Here is a 14,089-nt window from a genome sequence, read left to right on the forward strand (position 1 = left end):
AACGGGCAGGTAAAATAAATCCACGTCTCTTACCACAGGGAGGAATTCAACGGGAGGCAAAGGAACTGACCACCATTTTTATTATGGGAATGAAGCATTCAGGCACATAAATCCGGCCCGTTACAGGAAAGTCCAGTAGATCCGCACTGAGTCTCGATTCCCTCATCTGTCTGAACGGTTTTTCCTGTTTCTTAGTGATGAAAAACGTTAAATGAAAAAAAATTCTTCTGTGAAATGTGTGCCATTTCCTCTAGTTCACTTACAATATCACTTGTATCTGTCTTTTTGAGCGCACACTACTATCAGACATTTCAGATGGTGATTAACCGTATTAGTCTGCTCCAATAAACCCAGTAAATCTGTTGTAGACTGAACAAGATGCGGATAAATGCTCGGTGTCAAAATCGAACTTCCCTGTCTTTTCGTCAAAATAGCGTGTTTATATTTATGTATTTGAGGGAGATATCAGATCAACGCTAACGTGTTTAACAGCGAACTTCGGTTCATATTAAGCAACGAACGAAGATCAAACAATTTTCCCTTGCACCACACGAGAAAGTTTAATGACTGTTTCTACCCGGTTTCGAACCGGGGCCCTTTCGCGTGTTAGGCGAATGTGATAACCACTACACTACAGAAACAGCTGAAAGCACACTATAGCGAATCTGCCTGTCTGCAATGTTCAGCTGCGCTGTGTTGCTGCAGGTTCCGATAGTAAGACTGAGATCCCATGTCACTGAATTCAGGAAGATAACCGTTACTTTCAAGCTGATTGTACAACTTATCCCTAACACCAAAACTTAAAAGAGTTCATCTGGCAAATATCTAAGGGAGCAATGATTTCTGCCCATTCATTAATGCATCATTTTCAACTTTCTTCGAATAATCTCAATCAATTGTACTCAGTGATAAAAACAAATTACTGCGGATGGGAAAAGAGGAAATGCTCCAAAATCTCCCAATGTCTGACAGCACCTGTAAGGAGTGAAAAGGGCGGACGTTCCGAGTCCAGATGACACTTTATCAAACGGAGTTACTCCGATCGAGAAGACAGACAGGAACACAGGCTGAATGGCTGTTTGTTGATATAAGCTACAGAATTGCCAACATTGAGACTGCAATCCCTGCCCAGAGGATGGGTTGGAACTTTATAACTGAGGTTCAAATCCAGTCATTTTCACCTCCCGTCATTTCTCATCGTGACTTATTTTTGTTGGAAATTATTGGAAATAAAGCAATGGGTACAGAGATGGTCAATTCATTACAAATCTCTCACATCAGCATCACTGAGGGTCCAGTGATCAGGATCGGCGCCGTGACGCGGTTTCGATTCCCAGTCACGGAGTGAATCATTTTTTGTTCAATTCTTCATTTAATGAAAACACGCCCCACAGCGTCTGTGAAGGGAACAACATCTAAATCTTCCAGCTGGATGAACTGGCATCGGAGCTGGAGAAGTCAGAGATGTATCACTTACGAAAAACTCTGAAGAACATACATGTCAGATACACAACATACATGTCAGATACGCTCACAGCACACATGTCAAATCATGTGACTTTCAAGTTGCGGCTTTTAACTTTCTGGTCTCCACCTCAGACATTTCCCCATTCATCAAAAATCCCCCACCTCAAACTCCATCCTGCTCCTCAATCTACTGATAATACTACTGGTACCGCAATGTGCCGACAGCATTTGGCTCCATAGCTCAGTGGTTAGAGTACTGGTCTTGTAAACCAGGGGTCGTGAGTTCAATTCTCACTGGAGCCTCCACCCAAAGTTTAGCTACGAGAAGCTGTAGGGAAAAGGCAGATAGAGTGGGAGGTGAAACAGAGTGGAGTTCTTGTGAGTGGAGGGGCGGATCAGGTGCAACTTGGGAAAGCAAGACTATGTTCTTCTTCGTGAAAAAAATAGAATAACCAGAACATATTTGAAGAGCTGAAAAATAGAAATGTTGATATTAAGAATATAATAGATGCGTTTGTGCAAGGAATGCTTAAAGTTAGCATGTAGGTGCAGCAGATAATTGGAAGGGAAATTACATGTTGGTCTTCTTTGCCGGCAGACTGGAGTTTAAAAATAACGAGGTGTCTGCAAATGATCACTCAAAGCATTTGACCTACTTGTTGTTGCTGCCACATTGAATGAAAAAAAATCACGTGTTTTTAGTGACCATTTGAATCTGGCGGTTCTGTTCCTGTTTGTATGGTGTGATGGCGAGGTCTCCGGACTCCAAGTACAGTACTCGGAGTTCAGAACTTGGTGAAAGATTGTTGTTTTTTGCAAAACGTATTATGAGTTTGCTGATATGTTCTTACGTTTTTAAGGCAAGGACAGATAAATTTTTGAATAGTAAAGGAATTAAGGGTTATGATGAGCGGGCGGGTAAGTGGAACTGAGTCCACAAAAAGATCAGCCATGATCTTATTGAATGGCGGGACCGGCTCGAGGGGCCAGATGGCCTACTCCTGCTCTTAGTTTTTATGTTCTGATGAAGGGAATTTAAGTTTAAATTCTCAGAAAGTGGAAATCCAAACACTGAGGATATTTCAGCAAATTCCACCACAATCACATTGCAGACGATGCAGTGAATGACTCTCCTGGCGTCATTGCATCAACCCCAGGGGACAATTGCCCAAGTGCGAACCGTCACCCATGGAATCAACAGAACTCTGAAGGACAACAATCATCCCCCCGCCCCCCCCCCCCCCACACGCACACACCGACTCTCCATCTCTCTCTCTCTCACACACCTACTGTCCATCTCTCTCTCTGTCACACACACACACACACACACACACACACACATACACACACACACACACACACACACACACACACACACTTGCTCAGTAATTACTGGACTCCAGTAGAATGGTTATTGTCGGACACCAACTGATTCTTTCTTTCAACAAAGAAGGGAAAGAACGGAGGAAAAATGAAAAACACAGACGTTTCAGGCATCTGGTGCCAGAGGCTCAGCAAATCGAATTCTAACAACAGCTGAACAATTCTCTGGATTAGCACTTGGTGAGAAATTTAAACGAAACACTTTTCAGACAACCTGCGTTTGCAAATTGAAGCAAGGTTCCACCGAGATTTGAACTCAGATCGCTGGATTCAAAGTCCAGAGTGCTCACCATTACACCACGGAACCCAACCCATGGCAGAAAGTTGAAAATCGCCGATAAATATTTGTACCATGTCAACAGCAGGGAGGAATTTCAGTCCCGTTGCACAATTCATATTTATAAATCCGTTGCTGGTTCTTCCTGTAAAAATAAGTAGGCTACCTTCCACTGCATTAAATTTCTCTGTAAGTGACCACATTCAAATAGTAATGTTTGTATCGAACTGACATAAACCTTACTGCAGTAAATCTACTGAAAAACATCAGCTTGTCAGAGCTCTGCTTTCATCACAGTCCTTGTGAGACTTGCCAGAATTTTCCATTCTCTTTTCCGATTCCAGCATCTGCAGTAATTTGCTTTTATTACTGAGTATAATTGATTGAGATTATTCGAAGGAATATGAGAATGATGAAACAATAAATGGGTGGAAATCATTGCTGCCTTAGATATTTGCGAGACGAGTACTTTTAAATGTTGAGGTTGGGGATAAGTTGTACAATCAGATTGAAAGTAACGGTTATCTTCCTGAATTCAGTGACATGGGTTCTCAGTCGAACCATCGGAACCTGCAGCAACACAGCGCAGTTGAACATTGCATACAGGCAGATTTGCTCTAAGCCGCTTCAAGCTGTTTCTGTAGTGTAGTGGTTACCACGTTCGCCTCACACACAGAAAATCCCCGGTTCAAAACCGGGCAGAAACATTCATTAAGCTTTCTCATGTCGGGTAAGGGAAAATTGCTTGATTTCAGTTTGTTGCTCAACATTATCCGAAACTCGATGTAAAAGACATGTTATCATTGCTCTGACTTTACCCTCAAATGTTTTCTGTGAAATAATATGCACTTATTTTTGACGCACTGACAGGAAAGTTCGATTTTGACACCGAGCATTTATTCCCATCCCGGTCAGTCTCCAACAGAATTTAATGGTTTACAGGTGCAGACTAATATGGTTAATCACCATCTGAAATATCTGATAGTAGTGTGTGCTCAAACAGACAGATACAAGCCATACTGTAAGTGAACAAGAGGAAACGGCGCACATTAAGAACATAAGAACATAAGAACATAAGAAATAGGAGCAGGAGTAGGCCATCTGGCCCTTCGAGCCTGCCCCGCCATTCAATAAGATCATGGCTGATCTGTCGTGGCTCAGTTCCACTTTCCCGCCCTCTCCCCATAACCCTTAATCCCCTCTCTTATCAAAAACCCATCAACCCGCTTCTTAAAAATATTTAGCGAGGCAGCCTCCACCACTTCAACGGGCAGAGAATTCCAGAGATTCAACACCCTTTGAGTGAAGAAGTTCCTCCTCAACTCCGTTCTGAACCGCCCCCCCTTTATCTTGAGGCTGTGCCCCCTAGTCCTACTGTCTTTTTTGAGCGGGAAGAGTCTTTCCACCTCTATCCTATCCATCCCATTCATCATCTTATACGTCTCAATGAGATCTCCCCTCATTCTTCTAAACTCTAACGAGTACAACATTTCACAGAAGAATATTTTTAAATCGCTTCTCATCACTAAAAACAGGAAAAGGCATTGGGGCAGACGAGGGAATCGAGTCTCAGTGCGGATCTACTGCACTTTCCTGTAAAAGTTCGGAATTTATGCGCCTGAATGTTTCACATCCATAATAAAAAAGGGTCAAGTGTCACTAGCAGATAATTCTTGATGTTGCTCCATTTCACTGTATTTGACTTTGTTTAAAAACTGACGATAGTGAATCCCAAAATGGTGATCTGTGTTCCCCGGTGATTCGATTGGTTCTGTTGGTCAGTTATATTTTCAATTCAGTGATGTTCAAGTTCAGACATATTCAATTCATAAGGAAGACATATGTGTTAAATAATACATTGATACTAAATATTGAAAGGATTAGTGAGTAACATTGTACAATGAACTTTGATAAATTGTCATCTGGACTCGAAACGTCCGCCCTTTTCACTCATTACAGGGGCTGTCAGACATTGTGAGATTTTGCAGCATTTCCTCTTTTCTCATCCGCAGTAATTTGCTTTTATCACTGAGGACATTTGGTCGAGATTATTTGAAGAAAGATGAAAATGATGCATTAACGAGTGGGCAGAAAACATTGTTCTCTTAGATATTTGGGAGACGGAAGCTTTTAACCCGCCGGACAGCTGAAATAGCTCAGTTGGGAGAGCGTTAGACTGAAGATCTAAAGGTCCCTGGTTCAATCCCGGGTTTCGGCAGGATTCCCTTGCTGGTTTTCTGTGCTATCGACTAATTGGCACTGCATTTTGTCTCGCACTGTCTTCAAACCTCATTTCATACAAGCTGTAACAGACCAAATACCCATCGCAATTTCCATCCTACCAGATGTTTTTATATATCCTCCTTGTTGGATTTCACTTCTTTAAAAAAAACTTCCTCTATTTCTAAACATTCCCAATGTTAATGAAAGGTGATGGAGGTGAAGGTTTTTCTTTGTTTCCTTATGCACACATGCCATGTAACATCCTGAGTTTTTCCAACCTCATCACATTTCGGTGCAGATGTCAGGTCCGCTTTTACATGGCAGTGAAAATACATTCAGCAAAATCCCAGTTGTTACTATACTACACCGGTATAATCTCAAATGAGATTATACCGTTCATTCTGCCAGTTATTACAGCACAGAATTAATTCTCGGCTAATGCCACAATATTTCATATCTCTGTTGTGACTCCACTAGACCCTCTCTCTCCTGATACTGCACCAGAACACGCATTACACACGGCTCCATCTCTGTTATTACATTGCAACCTGCCACGTATGAGGAAAGATTGACAATATCTCACTCGCTGCTGCACCAGTCCACCTCCCTCTTTAGACCGAATAATATCCTGACTCTAATTATTGACCTATTTCATGTTTCAATTATTGCTGTACTTGTCCCTGTCGAAGCTTATATCAATCTAAGGCCTTAAACAGAAATTACTGCAGCAGGCTATAGAACCAATGAAAGAATAAGAAACAGCAACTAAAACGAGCGCTTCACAACATCTGCAATAGCAAAGGAGATCCACGAGATGGCAGTGAAGCAGTGATTTTTGGCACGAACACGAAACAGAGAACGTCTCAGTCATTGCTGCAATAGACTTAGCCTTTGTCTACCCTGAACTGGACACAGATTATATGATACAAAATCATATTTCTGATTATATGACAGTGATTCTCAGTTGATTCTGTACTCAGCAAAATCCCGCTTGTTATTATCTTGCACCAAGTCTCATTTGAAGTTACACCGTGTATTCTGGCAGTTATGACAGCACGGAATTAATTCTTGGCTGATGTCATTATACTCCATATCTCTGTTGTTACTTCACTAAAACCTTTCTCTCCTGATACTACAACAGGACATGTTACTGATTGCATTATACGAGGCTCTATGCCAGTTATTACATTGCTGGAACCTGCCACGTATAAAGGAACCTCGCCAATATCTCACTCACTGCAGCACCAGTTCACCTCTCTGTTTATACCGAATAATACTCTGTCTCTAATTATTGTTCCATTCCATCATTCATTTACTGCTGAACTTGCCCCTGTCAAATCTTACATCAATCTAAGAGCTTGGCCTGATTTTTTTCTTAATTTGTATTATACAATGTTCAGCACCAGACAAAGTTATACTAGGCGCGGTGTCAGTTTTATTGTGTTAGACGTTCTCTCCTTTATTACTGCGCTAAAGCATACCATAGTTCATTTTACACATTATCCTCTCTCAGTTATTACTTTATTCTGCGTTGCCTCACGTTTTAGTCCAGCGGGCCACATCCCTGTTTATATCAGACTAGATCATGTCCCTGGTGTTGAAAAAGAAGGTGCCATTTTGCAGGTGTCAGATTGTGGTTCAAGTGGTCTGACGTGGAAATTAAAATAACAAACGGATCGTGGACAAAGCAAATTGTAAAACCCGCTGTAATCTGTTGGTCTGGTGGTTCGAGTTTGAAGCTTTCCTGCTGTTTTGATTGCAGGTCAGGGAATGAAGATTTATTGCTCTCCTCCAATCCGTGACAATAAATATCAGTTATTTCTCGGCAGAACGCTCAAATCTCAGTCTCGCCTTGTATCCTGTCCTTTCTCAAGTGAAGACCCTGAGCCAATTCAACAGGAAACCATATTGTTCTTTCTGGGGTCCAGACGAGGTTAACTCAGTTTAAATAGAGCCGGCTCTTCACTGCAGCTTATTGTGTTTCTGACTGGAGATGAGTTTTGTCTGCTGCACATTTCAGGATCATCTCTCAGTAATCACCGGCAAGAATATTCCCTTCCCGTGGGGAACACTAAAGAAGTCAAGGGCATTAACCACCAAACTTCCGATAAGCATTCTCCAAGGCGGCCTTCAAGACACACGACAACACAGAATCTCTGATCAGAAACTGATAACCCAATTCCATATACATGAGAATGGCCTCAATCGTGATCTTGGGTTCATGTCACACGACTTTTAACCCCCACCATTTTCCCTGGGCTTGCAAAATCCTACAAACTGGCCAGGCGTGAGACAATTCACACTGCTTTAACCTGTCACTATCCCACTCTCCATTCGCATTTTCTGCACCCGAAATGAATGATTTCGTGAATCATGATTTTTTTTCCAACAATAGACAGCAGTTTCATGCTCATCAATGCATTTCTATTCCAAACTTATTTGTTGTATTCAAATTCTGTGACCATTCTGGTGATTCCCGGATGATGAGCTGGTGGGATTAGACCACTGGACGATCCGCTCACCTAAAACAAATGCTCCAGGTGAGGCTTGAACTCACAACCTCGGCATAGTCCGCTGGCTGTACTGCCTTATAAGTACCGCGCGCTAACCGATTGCGCCACTGGAGCACTGCGCTCCGGCTATTTCTGCCAGGTTATTAAAGGCTGCCGCAGCGTTACCTCCGTTAATAACCGTTATTCGAGGCCACATTTCAGACCGGGAAACAAACCCATCAATGATTCTCTTTTCCCCGGCTCCACAGTGAGTGAGACAGGGAGAAGCAGCAGGATTATATCCCGCAGCCTCCAATCGCCAGCAGAAAGCGGCGACTGCAGCTTCAATCAGCGGGTTACTGCCCATCCCTGGGACACAAGGTCCAACCCCGTTCAAACCTCCCCATACACCGAACACAAGCTCAGCAAAACGCAGATAGATTATATCCCGCTCACTGAACCTTCGAGTAGCATTTACACAACACCCGAGTGATTCACAAACAAAATTCACACCAACTTTCCAAAACTTTTCAGTGATAAATTCCTCCATTTGGTTGAAAAGCTGAGTGTTGTGAATCTGGAAATGAGCACCATGGGATTTGTGTTATCCAGTGACTTGTTTCCCCGGTTTAACCTCAGGTTTGCAATTCCATTTGTGTTGTATATTGAAGCGAATCTTATATCAAAATTAGAAGAAAACAAGTGAAATATTAAATCTTGGAAGAAATCCTGAGGGAAATGGATCACAATATTCGGAAGGAGGTGCAGCTGTGAATGGTATTATTGATGATTGAGTGGAAACCACTGGATGTTGGGTTACTGGTGGTCAGTTCCCTTCCCTCCCGTTAAATTCCTCCCTGTGATAAGAGAAATGGATTTATTTTACCTGCCCGTTCATAGGAGAAAGGGAATAACCAACACACTACAGCAGTGCTGCGGGACTCGTTAAAGATGTTGAGATTTTCCAGCGTTTCAATCGCAGGAACCAGTAAGGGCAATGTAAGTTCGAATTGGTGTTGGCCATTGACGGAATTGTTCAACGGGACTTTCATTTCTCGCTGCTATTCAAGGTGGCAGAAATATTGAACGACGATTTTCCGGGTTCTATTGTGTATTGGGTTCCGTGGTGTAATGGTGAGCACTCCAGGCTCTGAATCCAGCGATCCGAGTTGAAATCGCGGCGGGACCTTATTTTCACATGCAGATGGTTGATTTGCTGAAGAGTGTTTTGTTTAAATGTATCACAAAGCACCAATCGAGAGGACAATTTGTCAGGCAGTTCAATTGGTCTGACAATGCACAGTGTGATAATCCTCTGGTGCCAGGTGTCCGCAATGTCAGTGTTTTTCGTTTTTTTGCTGCTCTTTAACTGCTCTGTTGGAAAATAAAATGAAGCGGTTGGTGTCACACAATTGCATCTCGACTCGAGCCTGGCAATTATTGAGCAAGCGTCTGTGTGTGTGTGTGTGAGAGAGAGAGAGACAGAGAGAGAGAGTGTGTAGGTGTGTGTACATGTGTGATTCCCCCCTTCCTTGCCCCAAATCTTATAAATTGCCGCTCCCCCTATAAACTTGCCCTAATCTAGCCCACCTCGACTAAATCACTCCTCAATCTCCTTCTCTCCAATGGACAACAATCCCAGCATCACAAACCAGAAACTTCTGGCTAATTTGAACTTTTCAAAATAACACTTACTCCGAAGAAATTCCTCCATCTGTTTTAACTGAAATCTGCCAACTTTAAAAAAAAAATTCTGTGTATTTTGTTTCTTAAAATTAAATATGTTTAACAGAAATTCTTCCACAGATTTCAACATTTTTAGAAACTATTTTCACCATTCTGAAAAATATAATTTTTCCATGTTCCTTTTTGGAGAAATTTCCAACTTTTTAAAAGGACGCTTAAACTTGCTGACATATTTTTCCCAAAAACTTTAACGAGAATTTGTCATTTAAAAAAAAAACTTTTTTTTCCAAAAGAACTGAAAGTTTTTCCGTTTTATTTCAGTCAACATTGTTTTTGAAAAACAAGTAGCTAAGATAAATATCTTCATAGAACATAGAACACAGAACACTACAGCACAAACAGGCCCTTCGGCCCACAAGTTGTGCTGATCACTTCTATACCTACTAAGCCATAGACCTATCTATAACCCCCGATCCCATTAGATCCCATATACTCATCCAGAAGTCTTTTAAAAGACCCCAGCGAGTTCGCCTCCACCACCACCAACGGCAGCCAATTCCATTCACTCACCACCCTCTGAGTGAAAAAACTTACCCCTAACATCTCCTTTGTACTTGCTTCCCAGCACCTTAACTCTGTGTCCTCTCGTAGCGACCATTTCAGCCCGGGGAAATAGCCTCTGAGAATCCACCCCATCTATTCCTCTCAACATTTTATAAACCTCTATCAGGCCGCCTCTCAACCTTCGTCTCTCCAGGGAGAAGAGTCCCAGCTCCCTCAACCTATCTTCATAAGGCATGCCTCCCAATCCAGGCTTCATCCTTGTAAATCTCCTCTGCACCCTTTCTACAGCTTCCACGTCCTTCCTGTCGTGAGGCGACCAGAACTGCGCACAGTACTCCAGGTGGGGTCTGACAAGGGTCTTGTAAAATTGCAGCATTACCTTCCGACTCCTAAACTCAAGCTGATTACATTTGGTTAACATTTCTCTGAATTGGTCTAAAATTAGTGAAAATATATTTTTCATCAACACGAATATGGAGTTTTTGAACTACTGTTAAAATAACATAGCAAGCAATCGAACCTAGAATTTGCTGATATGCAGTCAAACGCGTAATCCATTGTGCCACTAGCCCACAGGAGCATAAGATGGGTATGGAGAGCTATGGGCCAAACGTGGGCAATTGAGACGAGCTTAGGGTACTTAAAAAAAAAGGGGCGGCATAGATAAGTTGGGCCAAAGGGCCTGTTTCCATGCTGTACACTTCTATGATTCTATGACTCCATATTAAAAATACAAATTAAGCTTATAATACTTGGTTAATTTGTGATTCTACAGTTTATAACACCTTTGCATGTTTGTTCCAGGCACATTGTGAATTCTCACTGTATATAAGGCACCTTAACCTTGTCTACTTATTGTAGTAAACTAAAATCAAGGGCCTCATATGAAGAAGTCTATACTGCACCACCCCCCCCCCCCCCGCCCCCCATCACTGAAGGGAAAAAAACATTAGTGGATGTCATATATGGACCTCTAAACTGCAGTGGTGATGTTGGGAATGGCATTAAACACAAAATTAGAGAAGCATGTGATAAGGGAGTATTGGTGTTCATGGATGATTTTAATTTACACAAAGATGGGCAAATCAAATTAGCCACAATGCCATAGAAGTTTTATAATACCCTTTCTATATTAGGTTGACCAGAACATTTGACCCTTAAAAACGCTATCAGAGAATACCATGGCACTGTATTCCAAAGTCTTGTACAACTCCTGTACTCAATGTATTGACCAATGAAACTAAACATGTCGAACGCCTTCTTCGCCCCATGTCCACCTTTGACTGCACTTTCAATGAGCTCTCACCATGTACTCCTAGATCTCGATGTTCTACAACTTTCCTAAACGCCCTACCATCTTGGTGCTCTAATGATTGGTGATCGACGCTTGCAGGTTCGCCGTCTGGTTTCGATGTGTTAAGAATTAATATTTTTGATAAGCAATCCTGAATTACTTCCTGGTCGAAAGCAACTCTGTCAGCATCAGTGGAGTGAGCATTTGTAGGTTTGCTTCTGAATTGGAAACGGCACAGGGGCAGCAAGTTGAGAACAAACACAGATAGTGAAAAACAGTGATTGGGTGCAAAGGGCTGACGATGGAGATGGTGATCCAAGGTACAATCTGAGCGGTAATGGGTCAGATTTAACCGTGTGCACCGATAGAAATATCACTCATTTCTGGATAAAACTCTCGGGTTAAATGTGAAGAAAACTTCTCACTGAATTAAACAAAACTACCTGACTTCATTCAGAAAGCAGTAATTGTGAGATGAACAGAGAGGGATAGAGGAAGTGTCAGATTGAGCTGTGATACTGCTGGAGGAAAGCAGAGCTGGAATTCACCCGGGAAAGCAGCAATGTTTATCTATCGCTTTGCTCGATGATTATAAATTGGCAGTGGAAACCCACCTGGATAGGATCTCTGATCACTTCAGGTTTCATTTCTAAATGTGTGCCTTTGTACTTTATGTTAGTTTACTTGATATTTTCCTTCCACCTTTTCATATCATGACAATTTTGTTTGTTCCAACACTCACGCCACTTACATATTTCGTATTCATGCAGTTCTGCTTGTGTTTCTTGTGTTGTTATCTGACCAGTCTTGGAGACCAATCCCCATTGATAACTTCGGTGTTACAATCTATTTCTTGTTCATTTCATTACTCTTTTTCTTCGGAATTCTCTTTGATCCAGATTTGAACACTTGTCCAATTTTCTAATTTTCACCTCGGCTGTGTATATGTGTGTTACGTTGAGTCCAGTGGGAGCATTTTATGAATATAAGTCATGTATGAATGGGTGAAAGACGACCATTTACAGTCAGTCATAAACTGCCAGGTGCTGTCAATGAACTTGTGCTTCTAACAACAACTACGTCGTTCAAGAACGAAAGCAGTTAGATAGTTGGAAGTCTGCTTGTATAGCTGGTTGCCAGGGTAACAATGACAAATAAAGTAATCACTTCGCATCCTGGGGGCAATGCGAATGAATTAAATGCATTCATTTGCAAAAGGCGTGTCTTGTGGTGAAGAAATCGAGAGTTGCATATCTAAGTATGCTGGCACTACTCTTAGATAATACACGATGGAAAGGTGATTTAATTAATATCAACATATATACCTATGGAAGGAAGAATTATTATTTGTTTGCCATGAGTCACAAAAATATCACTTTTTATAGAGAATTAATTAAATGTTCTATTAATGACCAGCAACTAATTGTCCCGGGGGAAGATTAAGAAATGACAATCGCAGGTATAGCAAGGAAACCTACGGGAGGTGATAGATCACAATACTGAAAACATAAAACGAAACAGAGAGAAGCAGACTTGGAAATCGGACAGACCAGGGACAGATTCTATTAAATGTGCAGAAGCGCATATCATGTCACATGCAACCAATAATTCTGAAATAAGTCATAGGAAAGACAGAAAAGGGAATTTCCAGGAAAAATGAGGCCTCAATGGTTTCTGATTGACAATGTATCATTACAATAAGTATGGACATCTGTGGTGCAGACAAATGTCAACATTGAGACTACAAAAATGATATAATCATGCCATATTGTGAGTTATTTCAGCAATGGAACTGAAACTAATGAGTTCGATTCTGTAAATTGCAGAAGATTGCACCTGGTAACTGAAGGCAGAAGAAAGCGCAGCACATAGTTAAGGGGAGAGATTTGACTGGTATGTGAAGGCAAATGATATAAATTGCATGTGTTCTCCTGGCAAAAAGGAAGGTGCAATGATGGTTTACTGTCCATTTTACAAAATCTAATTGAACCAACTGAGGTAAAAATCTGCAAGATTTCCTTATTAAAAGATCTGGAGGACACACACAATCCTTATAGTGGGAAGTTCAAAAGTAATCTGGTGAAATCAATATTTAATTGTGAGGAAAAGAGAGGAACTCTTCAAAATTGACACTGAGCATTCAAATTAAGCATTATCTTTAGAGCACAGACTTTTGGAAAATAATGTGTGTGCAATTGGAGACATGAAGTGTGACACGTACATCTTTGTTTGGGGAGGGGAATAGTATTAGAATTTGGCTCAATGGTTCCAAACATTCTCCACCACTGGAGTGCTCCTTGCCTAATCTATTGGCCTGTTGCTGAATGGCTGGTTATCGGACAACAGTCTAATCGAACGCTGAGGATGCAATAAGACAAAGTGTTGGAGTGCACAGTAGATATTGAATATAGTATTATCCTGGTATAATTTTTACTTTTGGTAATGTTCTGTTTTTTTCTCTGCACATTTATGAAGAGTACTCTTCCGAAAATCAGCATTATTATGTAAACGTTTTCACAGAGTGATTGTTTCCAGTCTGGTATGCACCGAATATAAAGACTGTTCCTCGGAAGGAACTAAGTGGAATTAATAAATACTTAAATTTCTCATCCACTGGCTAACCAGAGTTCCAGTTCTAAGTTCCTCATATGAAAATGCTCTGGCAAACCAAAACCGATGGGAAAACACCTTACCAAACTCATC

General features: G+C 41.4%; 5 non-coding genes across 5 annotated transcripts; 2 read left to right on the plus strand and 3 right to left on the minus strand.

Moving 5' to 3' along the window:
* Positions 1-568: 568 nt before the first annotated feature.
* On the minus strand, positions 569-641 carry trnav-aac (transfer RNA valine (anticodon AAC)). Its single transcript has one exon. It is a non-coding gene; the product is annotated as a tRNA-Val (tRNA).
* A 1,056-nt stretch (positions 642-1,697) lies between these two features.
* trnat-ugu (transfer RNA threonine (anticodon UGU)) lies at positions 1,698-1,770 on the plus strand. Its single transcript has one exon. It is a non-coding gene; the product is annotated as a tRNA-Thr (tRNA).
* Positions 1,771-3,085: 1,315 nt separating this feature from the next.
* Positions 3,086-3,157, minus strand: trnaq-uug (transfer RNA glutamine (anticodon UUG)). Its single transcript has one exon. It is a non-coding gene; the product is annotated as a tRNA-Gln (tRNA).
* Positions 3,158-5,272: 2,115 nt separating this feature from the next.
* trnaf-gaa (transfer RNA phenylalanine (anticodon GAA)) lies at positions 5,273-5,345 on the plus strand. Its single transcript has one exon. It is a non-coding gene; the product is annotated as a tRNA-Phe (tRNA).
* Positions 5,346-7,882: 2,537 nt separating this feature from the next.
* On the minus strand, positions 7,883-7,977 carry trnai-uau (transfer RNA isoleucine (anticodon UAU)). The gene is made up of 2 exons: positions 7,940-7,977; positions 7,883-7,918 (listed from the first exon to the last, which is right to left on the minus strand). It is a non-coding gene; the product is annotated as a tRNA-Ile (tRNA).
* Positions 7,978-14,089: the final 6,112 nt, after the last annotated feature.

The sequence above is a fragment of the Carcharhinus amblyrhynchos genome, unplaced genomic scaffold, assembly GCF_965287045.1.
Source record: "Carcharhinus amblyrhynchos unplaced genomic scaffold, sCarAmb.v2.hapA scaffold_38, whole genome shotgun sequence".
Classification (NCBI taxonomy): Eukaryota; Metazoa; Chordata; class Chondrichthyes; order Carcharhiniformes; family Carcharhinidae; genus Carcharhinus; species Carcharhinus amblyrhynchos.